This window comes from Amphiura filiformis, chromosome 13 (assembly GCF_039555335.1).
Source record: "Amphiura filiformis chromosome 13, Afil_fr2py, whole genome shotgun sequence".
Lineage (NCBI taxonomy): Eukaryota > Metazoa > Echinodermata > Ophiuroidea > Amphilepidida > Amphiuridae > Amphiura > Amphiura filiformis.
In genome coordinates, this window is record NC_092640.1 from 59596132 (window position 1) to 59616990 (window position 20859).

The following is a 20859-nucleotide window of genomic DNA, read 5'->3' on the forward strand; positions in this document are numbered from 1 at the left end:
AAAGACAAATATGTCAAAATTACAAGAAATGGTGATCTAAAATCTCAGGAAGAAACAAAATCAAAAGTTGCACTTCTGTGTTCTAAGCAATGAAAGCACATCGCTAGTTTTAATGTGCTAATCAATGGAAAGCAATACACTACTTAATTCTCTTGTTCAAGAATACTTTGTGTATACGTACTAATCAATAGGGCATACAATGGAGCAAACTGCAAATTTTGAATTTGCATCTTCCTTGGGTTTTTGGATTGTTGTGTCTTTATTTCTTGACCAATGTCCACAAATGAGGTCTTAAATTTCAAGCTAAAAGATGCAGCTATTGGCGGCTTGTTCCTATTGTGACATATCTGTCTGTGTAGGATATACAGGGGTGAATATAACTGGTACCTTAATTCTTTTGCACACTGTATAAAGAGAAATCACCAATGCATTACGAGCTACAGTTTTATTTAGCAAAAGCGCTCAGGTGATCAATAATATATTTGCTTTGTGAATTGGTTTAAATTTCACTAAACACACAAGGTAATACTATAACTGCTTAGCTTATGACTTCCTGTTATCCTTTATTGCGTAACAAAAGTCAAACTAAACAAGTGCAACTAGAAACACATAGACCCAAAATGACAAACCAGTGTGTTTCCACTTGGCAACCAAATTGTGTTTCCCTCCCATTCCCCATCCCATATTGACATCATTAAGGTGTCGACAATAATGGTGACATGTGATTGAATTCCCTCATCAGATCCGGTCTAGACTCCTCAGAGACATCGCTCCACACAATCATCCTTGCTTGATTAGATTACGACAAGATGACTAGCTAGGTGTCTGCTTATGCAATCACCTCATAAACAATAGCATCATTAAAGGGTCCTTTTACACAAGAACTCTAAAATGTGACAAAGCCCTATAAACACAACTAGCTTTCGTTACAATGCTAACCAAATTCCCCCAGCCCCAACCACCCCCATCCCCTTCCTCCCCATACCCTTCCCCACCCCCTCCCTCCCACACCCCTCCCTCCCCACCCACTACCTCCTCCATCTCCTTCCTTCCCATCTGTAATGAATGTGGGTCAAATACTTTTAACAGCTGTCAGAGTATACAAGAATTGTTACCATTATAATCTCCTCCCTTTCAATTATTAGTTTTTGTTTATATGGCCTTCTCAGCCTTTTGATCTACTCCCTGTAGCTTCACAAGAAAGTTAATTATTGGGTATAACAGACCTATATAGAGCAAATGGACAGCATTATGGCCAAAGAGACGACTAACTACGTACATATAGTATACTAAAATGCTAATGCAATCAGGAAATCAGGAAGTGTTGAAGACTTGTTTTATATTTGATTTAGTGCCTACACTTATATCAACACACACATTAAGAGAATTCATTTAGTACAGTGAAATTGGAAATCATAGGTAGCATAAACATGTAAGCAGACCGACTATAATGAGCCCAAAGACTGAAAAAAAACCCTGATTTATATAATGTGCTCTTTGATGAAATATGGGGAAGTCATGTACATTGATGTACTGTGAATGGTCACATAGTACAAAATTTGCACACATTGGCCAACTTCCTATCTTCAGTGTGCAACTTTGCTATCTTCAGTAGATAGCAAAGATGCACGCATTGGTCAACTTGTTATCTTCAGAAGATAGCAAACTTGCAAACACTGGTCAACTTACTATCTTCAGTAGATATCAAAATTGCTATTCTTAGTAGATAACTAACTTGAACCCATTGGTCAACTTACTATCTTCAGTAGATAGCAACCTTGCAAACACTTGTCAACTTGCTATTTTCATTAGATAGCAAACTTGTACACATTAGTCAACTTGCTATCTTCGGTAGATAGCAAAGTTGCACACATTGGTCAAGAGAGCAAAGATGCAAAAAATGGCTACTGTACTATCTGAAGTAATGTTGTTTGGTATCTCCCTCTTAAAACACTAACCAAAATGAACCTGTCAAACAGGTTGTTGAAACATGAATGCAAGTAAGTCCCACAGTGAGTAAGCCATACACCAAAGTAGGTCAACATAGTGACTTCTGTCTGTGTCCCCTTGTTGCCATTTTCATGTTTCACAGACAATTAATCTTCATACAAGCCAATCGTTTCATCCAATTTGATTCGGTTTTAAAACTGTCATGCCACAAGTCCATTTCATTCATCAATGTTCATCCATTTTTGATATAAAATGGTTACCGATGGAGCCGAAGCATTTATGGGTGTTTAACCTGTCTGATCCTAGGTAGGCGGTTACTTGGCGGCTAAGTGGCCAGGTATAAATGGAATAATGTTCAATCTGCTTGTAATACTTTTCGATGTACTGTCAAATACTTTTTGACATCGCAACTTTTGACATGGTCACAACTATGTGGATTGAAACACTCCTTTAACTCTGTTCTCTTAAACAAAATGTAGTATATGTAAGTAAATGACATAGCAGTTACTGCCTTTTACTTCAGTATCCACATGTGATTCATACACTCTTAGATAGCAAGAACATAATGCATGGGCACACACTCCACAGTGTACGTACATGTTCATTTTTCTTGAAGGTTGATGCAGTTATATTTGCTTGTATTTTCTAATAATTTAGTGACAATTTTATTATAACAATAGCTAAAATCATGAGGGTTTTTTAAGTCTGCACCCAAAGTAAAAGGCCATATCTACTTGTAATTATCAAAGCACTTTCCAGGAATTGTGAAATGGGCCAGCTTCAAAAAGGAGGTTAACAGCTATCTAAGCGTCAACCCATCAGCTTTACCATAATGATACCACCTGTTAATGCATTGATATATCTTGACATAAAAAAGAAGCTACTGCAGGATACTGTTATAATGTATATGGTAGATATCCAAGAGTTTTCATGGTGCAGGTGCATTATAAATTTATCTCCATTTTGATTCATATATTGGACAAAATGGTAAAAAGCAAAAGAAACAAAGCCATTTAATATTATATTTTTCATAAAGGGAGTGGTGGGTGGGTTTTTTAAAATTTTCCTGACCTCTTCGGATAGTATGAAAACAGCTAATGAATTTTCCCGGCAATAATTTCTGAAAGAACAGCCACGCCCCCAGAATCGTTGCCTGTAATTGGCTATTGGCACGCGACTCGACACAGGGCATGGATGCACAACGGGTGTCGGCCTGATGGCACAACATACATGGCTCTGCCTTTTATTGATCTACAGGACAATAAAACCCTTTTTCAACAAAACCCAGGGCTTATTACGCCAATGACAATTTTGGTTTTGATTGAAGTTTGCTCAATCAAAACCCGATTATGCAGTTCATAGTTAACATAGCTCCACAACAAAGGTTTATAAATACAAAGAATATGCAAATATGCTCATTAATATTCACAGATGTGCAAATAACCTGACACAAAGGCTGTAAGTTAATCAGTTATTGCGTGTAGGCTGCAAAGTGGAGTAATGGAATTTCAAGCAAAATATGCAACAAAGCTCATTCATATTCATAAATATGCAAATGACTTTGCACAAAACTATACAGCACATAAGGTCAACATGCTCTATCAGGCTGCCAAGTTTGAAGTTAATCAATTATATTGCATAGGTTGCAGAGAGTATAAATAATTTGGCTTCTGCTCAGCGAACCAGACAGATTATTATACGAACAAGACAGACAATTATCTGTACCATAAGATAAAAACAAAACACAGTTATTGTTGTGCCAAAATTTTATCTTAGACATAGAGCTAAATCTTGATCAGTCTTTAAAGAAGTCAACAGCGTTTTTTCCCTTCTTTTGAAACATTGCAAAGTTTCACACTGAACTTTGATTGACATACATATTATTATACATTAATAGTCTTATATCTTTCTACGCAGAAAAAGCTCTCACAGGCTTTGTGTCTTAGGAATTCCATCCTCAAAAAAAAATCATTTTCAACAGCTTAACCTATATGTTACTTTTAAAATGACACTTAAAATGAAAATTTAGAGTGTGCCTAGGGAAATAAGCTTTTATGTTGCTTTTTATTGGGATGTTGACTTCATAATTGACATGATAAATGCTTGCGTTTTCTTCCCTTAGGAATCGCCCTGCCATTTGCTCTCATTTTTTGTTAGCGTTGTGTAATTTACGGGAGTCACAATGGTGGTATGTTTTGTTTCTTTTATTTTTATAATGTTTTCAAACATTAAAAATGTCAATTTATGTTACTCATAATAGAATACAACCTTGCAGGAGCTCTCAGACGAAAATTATTGTGATGTTTAGCCACTTGATGGGTCTCGTTTTTAAATAGCAGCTAATAGAGAAAGGTCATAAAGTTCACATAAGTTTATGTCTAGTTCAACCACCCTTTTGTGACAACATTTTAGCCTATTTTCACACAAAACAAAATAAGATTTGTGGAGGGGTGTTCATGCATAAGTGTGTCTAAGGTGGGTCGGAGAGAGCATGACCTACAGTTTGATCAGCTCGTAATCGGCGGGCCTTATAACATCGTGGATTAATATCAATATATTTTATTTGGAGAAGTGTCTTATGACCAGGGACAGGCGATTTGCGCGGAACTGTTTTTCTGCGCAATTCCGCGCAATTGGCTATTTTTTTTCCCATGGGCAGGGATACATGATTTGCACTGAAAAAAGAGTTCCGCGCAATTTGCTATTTTTTGCCGCGCAAATCGCCTGTCCCTGCTTATGACATCTCGCCAGAAGTATTACAAATTATTAATGGAAGTTATGTACTTTGTCTACTTTCTTTAACACGCAAAATATAGACCAGGCAGATCAACTATATCACTCTTAAGGTAGATCTACTTTTCGGCGTAGTGATAAAAGTGATAAAGGCCTAATAAGTATAGTGGTGTTTGCACTAAAATATTGATACAAATCAAGCTGACACACAAGAGGAATGGTGCACTTCAGTATCACCTACTCATCTTATGCATTCATTTACCCACAAGTCTGAAATAAAAATATATGCTGGCAATTAAATAAAGACCCCCCCCCCCACCCAACCACCCCACACACCACACCTGAGTCAATACCCCCAGCAACATGTCATGACCTCATAAGGTGATTACCTTATCTATTAGGCCACACTCGCCCTATAGAATAGATGCTCTACCCCTAATGCAGATTGTCATTTATGTAATTGATCAAAACAGCCCACTTATGAAAGCAAAATACTTCAAACCCACACAAATGTTAATTGCTCTCATAAGTGGTTTGCGAGGGTTGATGATCTTCTTTATTCATCTTGAGCGATAATATTACAACAAAAAACATAGGAATTCTCAATATTTGTTCTCAATTGTAACACAATGACAACACTATTGATTTTGAGTCATTGGCATAAAAGGTGTTCATATTCTTTCTCGAGTGATAATATTACCACAAACAAATTAGGAATTCCCAATATTTTTCAAGTTCATAAATGTGACATGCACAAGGGAAATACTTAGGCCACTAATATTGATTCTGAGCTATTGGCAAAAACAGTATTCAATTTATTTTGTTTCTTATTGTTTTCAGCAAGCGATAAATTGCCTGTTTATACTTTGTAATGAAAAGTTCAAATTCCACATGGTTTGCATCAAGGACTGGTGATGTAAAATTTACAAAAAAATGAATACTTTCTATATTGCATTTCCTGATTCAAGTTACAAGTATACATCATTCATGCACTGCTATTTACAAGTCAATTGAAGAAAGGTAACAAGCCATACTAATAATTGTTTGTTATTCTTGTTGATAAAGTATTGCAAATATGCAGCATGTGAGGAAATTAAGTGAACAGGTTTGAAAGAAATGATTTATTTATCATACCGAATCTTGTGAAACAAAGACCGCAATAACAAGAAGAACTGATATTCAGATAACAGTAGAATCCTTAGGGTAGAATCACATAATATAATAACCCTAATGTTAAAAGTGGTTTTTGGCTATCAGAAAGGAAAGCAGGAACAAGAGAAGATAAACAAAGAAGTTACTCGTCACCCCTGGGGATTCGAACCTTAGACCCCTTGGCTGCCAAGCATAAGATCATTGACCGGTAACCAAAGGTGTTTTCCTGGCTTGGCCAATGAAAGTGCGTGTATAGCAGCCAAGAATAAGAGCAGAAGAAAAAAAAAAAAAACCAATAGCGAGACACATAGAGAAGGAGAAACTGATACAAAGAGGAGTTTACAAAATGCCATTTCAAAGTTACTTTGGCTTCTATGTCAACTTTAGGGCAAAAAAAAATTGTTGTTGCCCTCAAGTGGGAAAAATGGTAAAGTTGGGTTGGTCGGTTGGATTTCTTTTTTTTTTTTTTTCTTCTTTTTCTTTTTGACCATAAGTTTTAAAAAATCCCCTCAAAATATTAAATAACGCTTCTTCAATTAGGGGACATTTGTCAATTTTGACTTCTGGATACATGTTATACATGTTAGATAATCAATTTAAGACTAGTCTTTCAATAAAATATTAATTTTAAAATATTGATTTTTTCATCATTAGCCTTATGACTGTTCATTCAATGGGCTATTCCAGTTGAAATCCATAAACCCCTAATGAAGACATAACTTTAATCTCCCATGCAGGGGGTGTAGTGTACAGATTTCAACTTGGATAGTGCATTGTAGGGGGTTTCACAGTGGTTTTGACGTAAAAGTAAACTGTCTGAAGAGTTGCATAATCCAAAAGTTAATTTATTCACTTTCCAATGCCAAATAAATGTTTCACGCTTTGAAGATAAAACAACTTGAACTTTGATCAAAACACCATCAGTTGCATGACTTTAATTTAGACTTACCTACATAGATGTAAAGATGTAGTTATAACAAAGCGTTGTTGTCACCAGAAAGAACATCATATGTGGAAGAAAAGACAATAAGAATTGTTGTTAGCTCATTTTTACATACAAACAAAAATAGCAATTGTCAACATTAGGTAATATTTCTTTAGCAATGTTTGTTTGAGACAGTAAAAACCTAAATAATGGGTGAGTCGCAGCCTAACCTATTATTTAAACATTTTTACTGCCAAGCAGTGTAATTTAAAGACAAAATATCACAAATATTTGTAAAAGTTATTTACTCTAAAGGTGGAGCGTGTACGCAATAAGTGATAGTGCATGTCGCATAAATATTGTATGCATAACCAAGCGTAATGTTATTATTGCGAATAAAGGGCTCTCACGTGATGTGTTTTGCCAAATCACAGCACACGATTTTGAATAATGGGTCATGAGGGTAATAGAATACTACATTTAATACACTCATCTAATACATTACATCCAATCATCCCCAATGTTTTATATTCATATAATGACTTCTGAATGTGCTTGTTTATACACAAACTAATTTTTGACAACTTGAGGTCAACTAATGGGATGTGATCTCTGAATGGAGGTCAGTGACTTGTGCCCATGGCAATGAGCCTGTTTTGACTCATAGGACATGACAACTACACAAATTGTCTTATCACAAAAGAACAACCCTTGACGGACTACATAAGTTATCTTGTCACAAAAGAACAACTATGGACGGATCCATCCTCTAGTCAATTATAGAATCAACATTTTCTGTTTTATTATGCCAACAGCATCTTTTCCTTTACCCTTCCAAAAGATGTCAAGTGCAAATATACATTCGAGATCAAATAGTCCGAGCCGAGAAATTCACTGTTTCTTCAAAAAATGTTTGAAAATTATATTTTCGTAGCATTTTTTTCTAATCATCTTTACATTACATGAAAGATGCATTTGAATGAGTACATACAATAGGTTTAAAAACAGGGAACCTACTTTATGGCAGCATACAGATCATTAAAAAGTTTAAAAAGCCAGATCATAAAAAATATTTGAAAAGCCTTTGCATTCTAACCCTCCAACAAAAGATTAAATTAAGCTCTAGTTGTATACATGCTATTATTTATTAACTTTTATGGAAAGGGCATTTTATAAATACAATACGCAAAATAATAGTCCTAGTAATTGTAATTGGTTCTTTCAATTACCCTGATTTTGTATCACATCGCAATACGTAAATGGTTATTTCAAAGGAGAAATATGCGAGGAAAAGGCAAAGGATGTGATAAGACGCAGATACAGAAACCCCTGAAACGGTGAAATACTAAATCACTTGTGATCTTATCTAAACACACAACTGCAGGGCTGAATGCAGAGAGGATGCAATGAGATAGCTGCTGCATCAACTTAATCTTTGAGGTGTTAAACCAGGCTTACTTTTGAAAGGTGTGCAATAGATTTTGTAATGATCTGCCTGCCCTTGCACTTGTCTTCCCAAACGGAGTATAGGCTTCATTGCTGGAACATCAGATGAGTAAACTGAGGGGGGATTTCCTAGGTCAATATGATCCTTCATCTTCAAGATTACAAGGTACACAATGAGGCATTTAATATACCAAATGAAAGATAAATAAAAACATCTACTCGTCTGAAGTCAATGTGTTTTGAAATGTGCGCAGCCCACAGGAAATAAACCTCTTTTTTAATATTTAAACTTTTTTTTCCATAAAAAAATCTTATCAATTCTCTGATTTATTTGTCTTGTGTTTCTTAATAAATAGACCCTAAAAAATGGAGACAAACCGGAGCTCTGTTAGCTCTTCATAATAATAATGCAAACCTGAAACTGACCATTTGTGAAAAAAGAGGAAAATGCTTTAAAACAGAGGGAAATAGCACAAAATCAGGCTAAAAGAGCTTAAATTGGGCTGAAAATAATAAATAATGCGTAAAATATCAAGAATAAAAACGAGGAAATCAGCTAAAAAGCAGAAATATTTCAGGTCTGATAATGAAATAACCAACTACAGCTTTTCCACTTGCAAACGTTTCCTCTATCATCATGATGCAACGGGTCTATTGCTGACCTACAAAAAATGTATGCCCAGAGCAACATTCCTACTTAACAATATTATGTCCCTTGAATAAAGACCAAGATCAACTACTACAGAAATCTTGTAAACCATGTCGTAACTTCGATTGCATGAGACATAAAAGGTTTACATACTTACAGATTGTACTAAACTGACGCACCGGGCAGGGTGTATCAACAGATCTTTAATTCACTCAAATCTATTGATATAATGGGCTATTCCAGTTGAAATCCATACATCCCTTGTGGAAGACATGACCTTAACCACAGGGGGTGTAGATTACAAATTGAGTCACCCATTCAGGTAACCCATTTGAAATTCACACTCCCTGTGTGGGAGATTAAGGTCATATCTTCCATAGGGGGGAGTATGGATTTCAACCGGAATAGCTCAACAGTGAAGTGCAAGGATACTCAATGTGGGTTAAGGTGATGCTAACAGCAGGGTTAAAAAGATGTATGTGAATCACAGGTTTGAATTGTACACAGAACATAACTCATGGAATTTAAATGATTCCAGTCAAATTCCTTCAGAAGAATCAGACTCAAATTTTATTCTTTTGCTGTTCAACAAAATAGTAACACTCATATTTTTGAAAGTTTGTTACCATCATCCTCATGCACTTCTTCCATATCCTTGTCCTATCAATCGATCGATCGATCAATCAATCAATCAATCAATCAATCAATCAATCAATCAATCAATCAATCAATCAATCAATCAATCAATCAATCAATCAATCAATCAATCAGTCAGTCAGTCAGTCAGTCAGTCAACCAACCAACCAACCAACCAACCAATCAATCAAGCATTAGTAAGCAATCACCCATGAAGAACGCAAGCAAGAAATCAAGCACAAATACTCCCCCCCCCCCAACATCATCCACATACTCAATTGTTCATTCAATCATTCATGAACTCATTCAAGCACTCCCACACTCAATAAATCACTCAATCACTCACATCACCAATCAATCACCCAATCAATCACTTTCAAGAAGCATATAGACCTACTAAATACCTAGATTAAATGACGCAGGTACAATATTTCAAATTTAAACTGCTATGATAAATTTGCTTAAGGTTACAAAACTAATTTACTTCATGCGTCTACTGCCTAAATTGGTGACAAATTGTAAACTCACAACCAACCTGTTTCCTGTTAATCTACCACACCTACTCATGCACTGAATGAATCAAAGTACAAGAAAAGCTACGAGCAAATCTCTCTAGATTTAGTTAATTCTTGCATTACGGTATCATTTTGTAGCATATTGTATGTAATTAATCCAAAACCCACATGGATTGCCTTTCTTACTTGTGAAATTCGCTCTGATGTAAATTTCTCAAATTTGATCGCCCCCATAAATTAAATTACTTAAAGGCTCTGTCATTCATCCTCATGAAAGCGTTAAAATATTTAAATTTGTAGGAATTGCTTTAAAAAATGAAGGATAAGGAGATAAAATTGGCATTTAGGTATAATTTTCATATGAAAAAATTGTAAAAAAGCAAGAAAACTGTAGTGTTGATAATTCAGTTCAATATAAATGTAACTACAACTGTCTGTAAGAATGGCAAGGACGAACCTTCCAAACGTCCCAAAATTGGACATTTTACCCTTATTAGATTTTTTCAGTGCACGGTATGCTAACACACCCATAGTCTTTAAAAAAATGAAAAAAAAATTTACTAATTTTTTCTTAAGATTTAGCAACTCACTGCTAGTGCCTTTCCTTTAAGCACTTGGTGTGTTAATTAGGTCAAATATGCTTCAACCAGCTTACCAAGTAAAATACCCTTAAAGTCTCAACCAATACATTTTCCTGATTTTTTAAAAAATACACCAGGAAATATCAAATTTACTGTAACTTTTCCACAACAATTTTGCTCAGAAATGGACTTGAATTTGAATTTACAGTATAAAAGCATGTTCATAATTCATAATTTCACTCAGAAATGGACTTGAATTTACAGGATAAATTCAATAAACAGCATGTTCATAATTCATAATTTCGCTCAGAAATGGACTTGAATTTACAGGATAAATTCAATAAACAGCATGTTCATAATTTTGCTCAGAAATGGATTTAAATTTGAATTTACAAGATATGCGCAACATGTTCATTATGCACGGTGAATATCATTGCACATATATCATTCAAAACACACACTCATAATGGAAAGTAATGCATACATTCATAAGACATGATCCCAGTAACACATCTATCTTGGATTAGATTGAAATAGGTCTTACAGTTTGGGTTAGCAGTGCCAGGGATGTACTTTAACCCTAACCCTCCTGAATGCTACAAAATACTACTTGATAAATGCGCTGTTCGTGCATGCATCCCACGTGGTGTGATGACGCAATCGCCCTAAGTGATATATAGGCACGGTTTCGCTGGCCAGCGAAGCCCAAGACCCGTGGCAAAAAGTGTCGCCGACCGAGTGCTTGGCATGCGAGGGTCTCGGTTCGAATCCCACCCGAGCAAACAACTGCTTTCCTTCTTTTCTCTCTTTAATCTTTCCTTCTTTCCCTTCCCGTCGCCAAAAAGCCCTTAGGCGGTTAGGGTTAACACAAGCCCGAATGCAAGGGCGGCTGGTAACTTTGCTGTCGAGCAGCTCAATTTTCAAACTTCCCTGGCAGTAACCAATTCCACACATAGTGGGCTCGGTGGCTGTTTTGCAGCAATGTGCACTATTCGAGGACATCACGATCAAAGTAACTGAGCCAGTTCTAGGTTGAAAGGAGTACTGTACAGTAAAAATGTTCGTGTGAATATTTTCACATCCCATTTTGGAAGATTTTGATCTTTCTTCGAAACCTGCCCATAGAATTTTCCACCTCCAAATTAAAATCAGATTTTTTTAAAAATCTTGGGTTAACATAAGTTTAGCCAAGCATGTATAGGCATGCATGGCTCTTTGCTTTAATACTTTACTTGCTACTTAACTTCAAAAGTGTGCTGTATATAATGAATTTGCTGCCACTTGCTACCTACATGTAGCTTCACCATTGCTGTAATTATTATGTGCAGTTTGTCCCTGAGGAAAGGCGGTGTATCTGTTTGAAACATGGTTCAATGTTTGTTAACTTTTGTCTACTTATCCCTTTGATTTTGTACTTTGACAGTCACAGTTTTAAAAAGTACACTTCCATGGTTTGCATACTACTTAAGGTTTAAATTGTTCTTTGTCCTTGACTTACTTGTTCCCCACATCAATCATAGTATCATAGATATAAATACTAGGGGTAATGACACAGGGCACCGGCTTAACTGCCTTGGTTGGTATACCTCGCTCAAATCTTTCAATGTAGACAGGAAAATGAAAATAATATAATAATGTAAAAGTCAGCTATCAATTTGCAAACACATTCATTATGCACACACCCAAAAAAATAAATTAAAAACAAACAAGACAACAATACAAATCTGAAAGCAAGTTTGGAGTCATATGTTCGCTCTTGGCATTGCAAAAATTTAAGTAAAATACATGTATATGAAATAACTGTTGCTGTTCAATTTTGTTGCATTATTACAGTCTGTATAATGTAAAAAGGAATGGAGTTTTCTATACTGAGATTGATTCACAGTTATTTGATGTTTCAGTTCTTAGCTACAAGCACATTTTTGCAATCAAACCCGGCACTCTTGAATATGACCCAAATCTATTTGCCAATAGTCTATTCCTGTTGAAATCCATACACCCCCTATGGAAGATATGGTCTTAATATTCCACACAGGGTGTGTGAATTTCAAATGGGTTACCTGAATGGGTGACTCTATACTATTTGAAATCTACAACCCAGTGTGGGAGATCAAGGAATTGCCTTCCACAGGGGGTGTATGGATTTCAACAGGAATAGCCCAATATCTTCAGGAATGTAATTTGTAGGCACAGCCTTGTAAGAAGTAACTATGATTTGGGGTTGATGTATTCAATTTGTATGTGAATAACTGAGGTTTGTTACAGTTTCCTGGATATAGCTAGTGGTGGCAAATATATTGGTTCTATATACAATGACAATGTTTAGTGAATTGTTTTTTTCCTTTTGGAAATCCCAATCTGTTAGAGTTCTTTAACCTCATATGATATAGTGAACATGTAGAATAACATTTGATATGTTTTGAGAACCCCCATAAAAATAATATCATACATATTGAGGTTAACTTCTGAGCACTGATTGGGGATATCAAACTTTACAAATGCTATATTGCTATCTACTGAAGAGAGCAATGTTTGATAAATTACAAACGCATTGCCAGTGCCTGCTAATGAAGAAAGCACTATTTGGCAAAATTGCTAAACACTGTTGCCAGAGCTTGAATATCAGGGAGGCCACCAAGGCCATTTGGCTGCCATTTTTCAGTTTTGGCCTTGGTGCCCCAGATTTTTGTCAACTTCCAAGCCATTCTTCACAACTTGTTGACCTTGGTGCCTTTCTTTGTATTTGCCCAGTGTCCTTTGGATGCCCCCAAAAAATAAAATTTAAGGCCTGATTGCCACATCACTAAATTGCTATCTACTGAAGATAGCAATGTTTGGTAAATTATTGAACATTGCTATATTGCTAGCTACTGAAGAAAGTAATGTTTGGTGAATTGCTAAACATTGCTATATTGCTATCTACTGAAGATAGCAAATGTTTGGAAATTGCTAAACATTAAAGTATTGCTAGCTACTAAAGAAAGCAATGTTTGGTAAATTGCTAAATATTGCTATATTGCTATCTACTGAAGATATCAATGTTCTGTAAATACATGAGCATTGTTATATCGTTATCTACTGAAGAAAGCAATGTTTGGTAAATAGCTAAACATTGCTATACTGCTATCTGCTGAAGATAGAATGTTAGATAAATTGCTAAAAATTGCTATTACTAGCTACTGAAGGAAGTAATACTGAATTGTTATACTTTGCTATATCACTATCTACTGAAGATAGCATGTTACATAATTTGCTAATATGTGCTATATTGATATCCACTGAATATAGTAATGTTAGATCAACTGCTAAAACTTGCTATATTGCTATCTACTGAAGACAGCTATGTTTATATTGCTATCTACTGAAGACAGCAATGTTTGGTGAATTGCTAAACCTTGCTATATTACTATCTACTGAAGATAGCAATCTAATTAACAAATTGGAGTCAGGACTGACAATATCTTGCTTGCACAAGAAATCCAAGGGCAGAGACCTTTTCCTACTGCCTTTAGTTCTTTCTTCAACAAAATCATACAGCTTTCCCCAATGAGCATTATAATAAAATTTCAAGGCAACTCTTTGTCTAAAAGCTTTGATTTTTGTTTAACCTGAATTCCTCTGCCAATTCTGATAGCACTTAAAATCTCCATGCAGTATCTTACTATGCTTTGAGTCAATTTCTTTTCAAATATTTCACACTAGGGTATGGGTCATCAGAGTTTCAAGCAACCGGCCTTCAGACAAAAATTGACTAACCCATTCACTAACCCAGATTTCTCTCCAAATGGCAAAAAAACAAGGACAGCAATGTTGTTACAACATAGTGATTTTCGATTGGGTGTGTGTTACATGTGCATCTTTCCATTTTGTCTGCTTCGTAATTTAGCCAGTAACATACCAAGCTAATTTGGAGAACTTGATAGCCAAAATAGGTACAACAGAAAGGCAAGTTTCTATGGTACTACAGACAAATAGTTTCTACAGGTTCACCATCGGACGAGTATTTAAATTGTCAAGCTTTCACCATGATTAGCTGACTTCTTCATGCTAAAACTATTGGGATTTCTGCATGTTTACAGCTCCATTGTCTACAGTATATCATAGTAGTCATATTATTTTGTACTTTGTTTTCAGAAATGTAGAACTAGTCCTATCAAATGAACCATGGCTCTTTTCAACAAATTGTAACCAATTAAAATGAAAAATAATTGCTCTCTGAATAGTGCTTACTGATTTTGCAAGTCAAAATTTATTTACTTTGATCTTCTAAGGCACAGCTTCCCAAACCTTTTTTTTTTTTTCATGTGACCAAATTTCATGAGAAAATATGGTGCAACCCAAAGCATACTACTGATGATGCTACCTTAACTAAATGTAATTTTGTACAGAAAATCAGTACAAATCAGTACAGAAAATTGAAATTGGTTGTGTTGTGGAAACCGTGCATCTCAGGTCTGAGCCGCCTTCCGATTTTTAACAATAGCATGACTTGATAGTTGATATCAACCCGAGTCCTGAAACCAGCTGATACCTTGCACTTTGATGCACGGTGATGAGAGACGAAAACTGCATAGGACCTATGCAAATTGCTCTTCAAGGAAACCGAATACCCCCAATTTTTGCTCCATGCCTGTATCAAGGTCAAGTCCCAGTTCTCCTTCTCCAATTATGTGGTTGTGACACACAGTTTGGGAAGTCCAGTTGTACGGTATGCACTGACCATTCCTGACTTGGTCAGTACATAAGTTTACCAATGTTGAAATCCATACCGTAAAATGGGGTAACTTTGGGCACTTTTCAGAGTTTTTAAACCACTGCTTCCAAACAAAACCAATTATATTTCTAATTAACTCTTTTTTATGACATTAGGGCTCCCCGCTACACTTTGAAGTTGAAAAAGATTCTTTAAGAATTTTGTAAGGGTGCCCTAGGGGTTAAAATAGCCTGACCAAAGTTACCCCGCATTTGGGGTAACTTTGGTCAGAGTATTACATTCCATGAAGGAAAAAAATATCAAAAAAATTGATCTTCGCTGTATATGGGCAAGTTGTTGTTTTTTGTGACATTTGACCCCTTGTAAAATTAATCAAGCACACATTTTTGCTCACAAATTTCGATTTTTATTTTTTCCGAAAAAAATGTAAAAAAATGCTCATTTTTGGTCAAAAATCCTTATTTTTTCATAAATTTTGAGGAAAATGATTGACTATTATTTCTTCCAAACATATTTCTTAACATATTAACACCAAATATGACTAAAACAATATTGCTGTACGAAAATATGACCATTTAAAAAAATACATTTGACCGACCAAAGTTACCCCGCTGACCGAAGTTACCCCATTTTACGGTATGTCCTTGGCATACTTGGCTGCAATGTTCAGAACTTTCGATTTGTCCATTTTCTTAAGTTTTATTTCTACTTATTTTCACCTATATCTAGATTTCATTATTACCAACTTTGGTCTGATTGGATCAGACCGTGTTCCATATCTTATCTCAAAATCATATTTGCCCCACAAATTAATTGTGCTATTTGCGTCACACACCTTGTATTCATGCACACAAAATATGAACTTGAATCTGCTCAGTGAGCTTGCATGCTTCCTAACATTAGGCAGCTGAAAACATATTCCTCCTCATGCTTCATTGTAATCTCTGTGCATGAAGGTCATGTATTCCATGATCATATAACATTTACTTGGGGGTGAGTGATACAAATGGTCTATTCCAGTTGAAATCCATACACCCTATGGAAGGCATGACCTTAATCTCCCACACAGGGGGTGTGAATTTAAAATGAAGTTACCCATTCAGGTAGCACCCATTTGAAATTCACACTCCATATGTAGAAGATTAAGGTCATGTCATCCATAGGGGGTGTATGGATTTCAACTTGAATATTACTCATCAATTAGTCCCACGAACAACAACAACGACAGAAAAGGTGATGTTTTGCCCATAAACTAAATCATGACGTATGACAAGATGTTGACACGCTCACAAAGAGGGGCAGGTGGCGGAGCACATTAGATGTAATTGAAAACTGACTTTGGTTGATTCATGTCAAAAATGTTGTTATTTCTGCAGTTTTTTCTTAATGGGGCGTGAAGGCCTATGATGGCGTTGTTTCAGTATGTGCTGTTCCATTTCAACAAACACAGCAGAAAATGTTGGGGAAAAAGCTTTTTGCTAAATGCATCTTTTCAGCAGCAGAAAAATTTACATTTCAAAACAATAACAATTAACTAATGTTTCAGTGCTTGTGAAAATGTCATTGAATTTCAATGCCCATGTGACATTTTAAAATGCACATGTGTTTAAGAAACACTGAAGACTCATTAATTATCAAATGCATATTCTGAGCACAGCTGAGAATACTCTTTTGTTACTGCAAGTATTCAAATTTTTGGATTGCATTATATTTGAAAACTCTATTGTACTTGTCATACAATTTCAACAAATGTTTTGCTATTTAGGTTAGCCTAATTGCAAGTTAAAATTTTATGACAATAGACAGATCAATCACGTTACTAATGCAAGTTTTTAATTTGTAATATTTTTAATTGATCTGTCTTATGATTAACTTTTTCTTATTTCTCACAAACTATGATTGCTACCAAGAGGATGCTGATCTGTCTTACTTACTGTATATAATTGTAAGTCCAAAAAAGAAAATGAAAATGTTAAAATGTACAGCAGAATGTGCTCTAACTTGCAACATACGAGGGGGTATCAAAAAGTTTTAGAAATCGCCCATAAGTGAAAGAGCTATATCAATGAAATTTTGTCAGTGCAATCACTGGTCCTTGTGTACACTATTGATACAAAAATGGTCTCATAAGAATGTTTACTTTTTTTACAGGCGCTAGATGTCAGTACCTGCCTATGTAACCGCATAACCAGCAAAATGGAGAAAATTGAGGCATGTAGCATGATTAAGTTCCATTTTAAGGGTTACAGTGCCCAAAAAATCTGTGATGAAATAAAAATTCATTTTCCAAAAAGCAACAGTAACAATATCACAATCACCACCGAAGATAACTTTCATTTCATCATCGATTTTCTAGGTACTGCAACCCTTCAAATGCAGGATCTTAATAACGCTGCTTGCCTCAATTTTCTCAATCTTGCAGTTTATGCGCAGTAACTGGGGCAGCAGGTTATTAGCATCTAGCGTCGCCTGTAAAAAAAAGTAAACATACTTATGAGACCATTTTTGCACCATAGTGTACATAAGGACCAGTGATTGCAATTTCATTGATATAGCTCTTTCACTTACCCCCAGACAGAAATAATTCGACCACAAACACCAATTGCGTATCTGTCAGGCATTCAGACAGACATTCATATATTTATTTGCATCAAATATCATATGTTACAATAAATTAGCATGCACATTAAGAAAACAGCTTCCACAATACTTTGAAAATATAGTTAGTATTATTACCAGGACCTAGATGAACCTACCTAAGATACCTCCCCAGTGAACTATCTACCTGGGAGCTGATTAAGTCATAACAAAACTATATTATTGGATATACCGCCCCAGTGAACAATCTACCTGGAATCTAGTACCTCCCCAGTGAACAATCTACCTGGGAGCTGAATTGATCATGAATCAGGACCTAGATGAACCTACCTAAGTTACCTCAACCCAGTGAACAACCTACCTGGGAACTGATCATGTCATAATGAATATATTATTGGATATACCGTCCCAGTGAACAATCTACCTGGAATCTAGTACCTCCCAGTGAACAATCTACCTGGGAGCTGAATTGATCATGAATCAGGAGCTGATCATGTCATAACTAAACAAATGAATAATTATATTAGTGAATAGTGGGCTGAATCTTTACGATAACTGTGCATGAATACTGTTCTTCCAAGAGATTGCTTCCTGGAATCCTAGGAGAGAAATTCCTGAAAGGTTAATTTGGATATAAAATAGTATATTAATCCAATATGAAAATATATAATGTACACAGTATACATGTACATAATTAAATACATGTTAGAAAACATTGCCTTACTTGACTGTTTTAACATTGAGTAATCCTTGATAATATTATAGTGAAAGTTAAATCACACCCATAGAATAGTTCATTCAACATGTTAAACTAGCTCAGAGAAGAGTTACCGCCAAACTACTTTTTCTACAAGATGAAGTACCTGCAAAATTTATTCTTTAATATAGCCAAGCACAGGGTGGTCTTATGACATTTTTATCGCAACGAACTTTGCTGATACCGCCATCATAAATATAAAAGAGCCCAGAGTATATGAATATATGTCAAATTGCACACCCCTAACTCTTGTAAGTAATTACATATTTCATTTCATTTTATTCGCCAGAAAAACGTTATAAAATACATATATTGCCCATCTATAAGCACTACATCAAAAACAATTAGATATTTAAAATGATTAAATAAGCCCTTGAAAAAGATCATCAGGACTGTTAGATAACATACCAATGGTAAACTGCTCCACGAGTCCAACAATTCGATATTAATACATCTTTGCTATAATTGCTACTGGTACCACACTTATGTAGATAATATCCTGGTGTAGGTTATTCACCCAGTAGTTTAAATGAACAAACAAAGCAAAGTGAGTTGCACATTTTTTGTTACAGTATTAAATTTAATTTACAATATAATCTTCTTCAGATAATGTCACATATTGTATTAAATTTTCTTTCTTTGATTATCCAAGATTATTCTTTCTTATACATCAACATTTTTTAATTAGCCATAAACTTTCGGCTTTTATTATACTATTTTCAAACCTTTAATGGCTTTAAATGCACACCTTGCAATAGGGAGTGGTGGGTGGGAGAAAAATTCACCACATGACTTGTCTGCATGAATGTTGACAGAATAATGGTGGTACATACACACACACAAGAATCAAGCCTTGTTAAAGGTGATCGCTGATTGGCCCAATGAACACTGATGGTGCCCATGATAAACAAATAGACAATACACATGTATCACCTCATATTGATCTTATATCACTTCATATTGATCTTTTAGCAATAAACTAACAGGACCAAACCATTATTTCTGCAGGGGTCAAACTGGTTTTTAACCTGGTGGTTCAAAACGTTATTCTGGGCGATTTCTAAAACTTTTTGATACCCCCTCATATATTGGCCTATGTAACATCTCCCAATGGTGTAGCATTAAGGATCCGGTTTTTCTTTGTCTGTTTTTTTTAACATACACAATATCAAATTTTATTAGCTTGAAAATGTTCCCTTTACTATTATAATGATACAACAGAAAACTAAAGCTTTTTTTCCACAGAAAGGCCGACAACTCGCAATGAACTAGATAGGAGCTGAAGTGTTCAATAAGCCTAAAACTTCAAAAGGACTTCAGGCTACTTTGTCCTATTTTTTTCTTGATCGTGTTCGACTTCTAATCCAATACAGTATGATATCGCAACGCTCACTTTTCTCTTTGCTTAGTTTGACAAAGCAAATGCAACATCATGTTGCTCCAAACTAGAGACAAAAATCAATTGTAACATGTCGTTTTCCAGTGAAACCTTAGCTCAGCGTAGTGTCGTTTTATAAAGTTCAGCATCAACTTTGCAAGTTGTGTGGAGCTAGTCTGGTATGTATGGGGAATGTGACAGCATACTGATTGTCATAGACCATGTTACATACACAGTTTAATGTAATTTAGTGCTCAATCGCGGAGCACTCTCATAAATTGACTGTCATCCATTCTGAAGGATGCAAACGTGTAAAGAATTTACTTGTGACGGACATTCCATCCATGTTTTGTGTCCCGTGCACATATCAAGGCGCAGTTGACTTCGCACTACAGTAATTGGTCAGCAAAGACATTTACCCTTCCCAGAATCCTTTGCAACATGATACATCACCTCATTCCATCAAATGACATGTGACACTACCATTATTTTGTACAGGTTCCCTTTGTTTTCATTTTGACAGCAGACTGGCTAAACATGGGTCGATAGTTAAGAAATAAACATATTTTGCAGGATCTGGATGTCCTCTGTTCATTGAGGTACATTTCATCACTATCAACAGAAAATCAGTACAGAAAATTGAAATGAGAGAAATGGATTATGGGAATTGGTACTGTAAAAGTAGAAAATATCACGGCACAATACAGCTGCTGTGAAAATTACTATGGAACATATGAATGTGGGTTTTTTTATCCACAGGGATATGTACAACAACTCAAAATCTCTAATTTAAGAACAAGCAAAGTAGTTAAAAGTAAGCAAACC

The 20859-nt window shown here is 35.4% G+C and overlaps 1 long non-coding RNA gene across 1 annotated transcript; it reads right to left on the reverse strand.

Moving 5' to 3' along the window:
- Positions 1–17903: 17903 nt before the first annotated feature.
- LOC140167346 (uncharacterized) lies at positions 17904–19265 on the reverse strand. Its single transcript, XR_011861044.1, has 2 exons — positions 19065–19265; positions 17904–18513 (listed from the first exon to the last, which is right to left on the reverse strand). It is a non-coding gene; the product is annotated as an uncharacterized lncRNA (long non-coding RNA).
- Positions 19266–20859: the final 1594 nt, after the last annotated feature.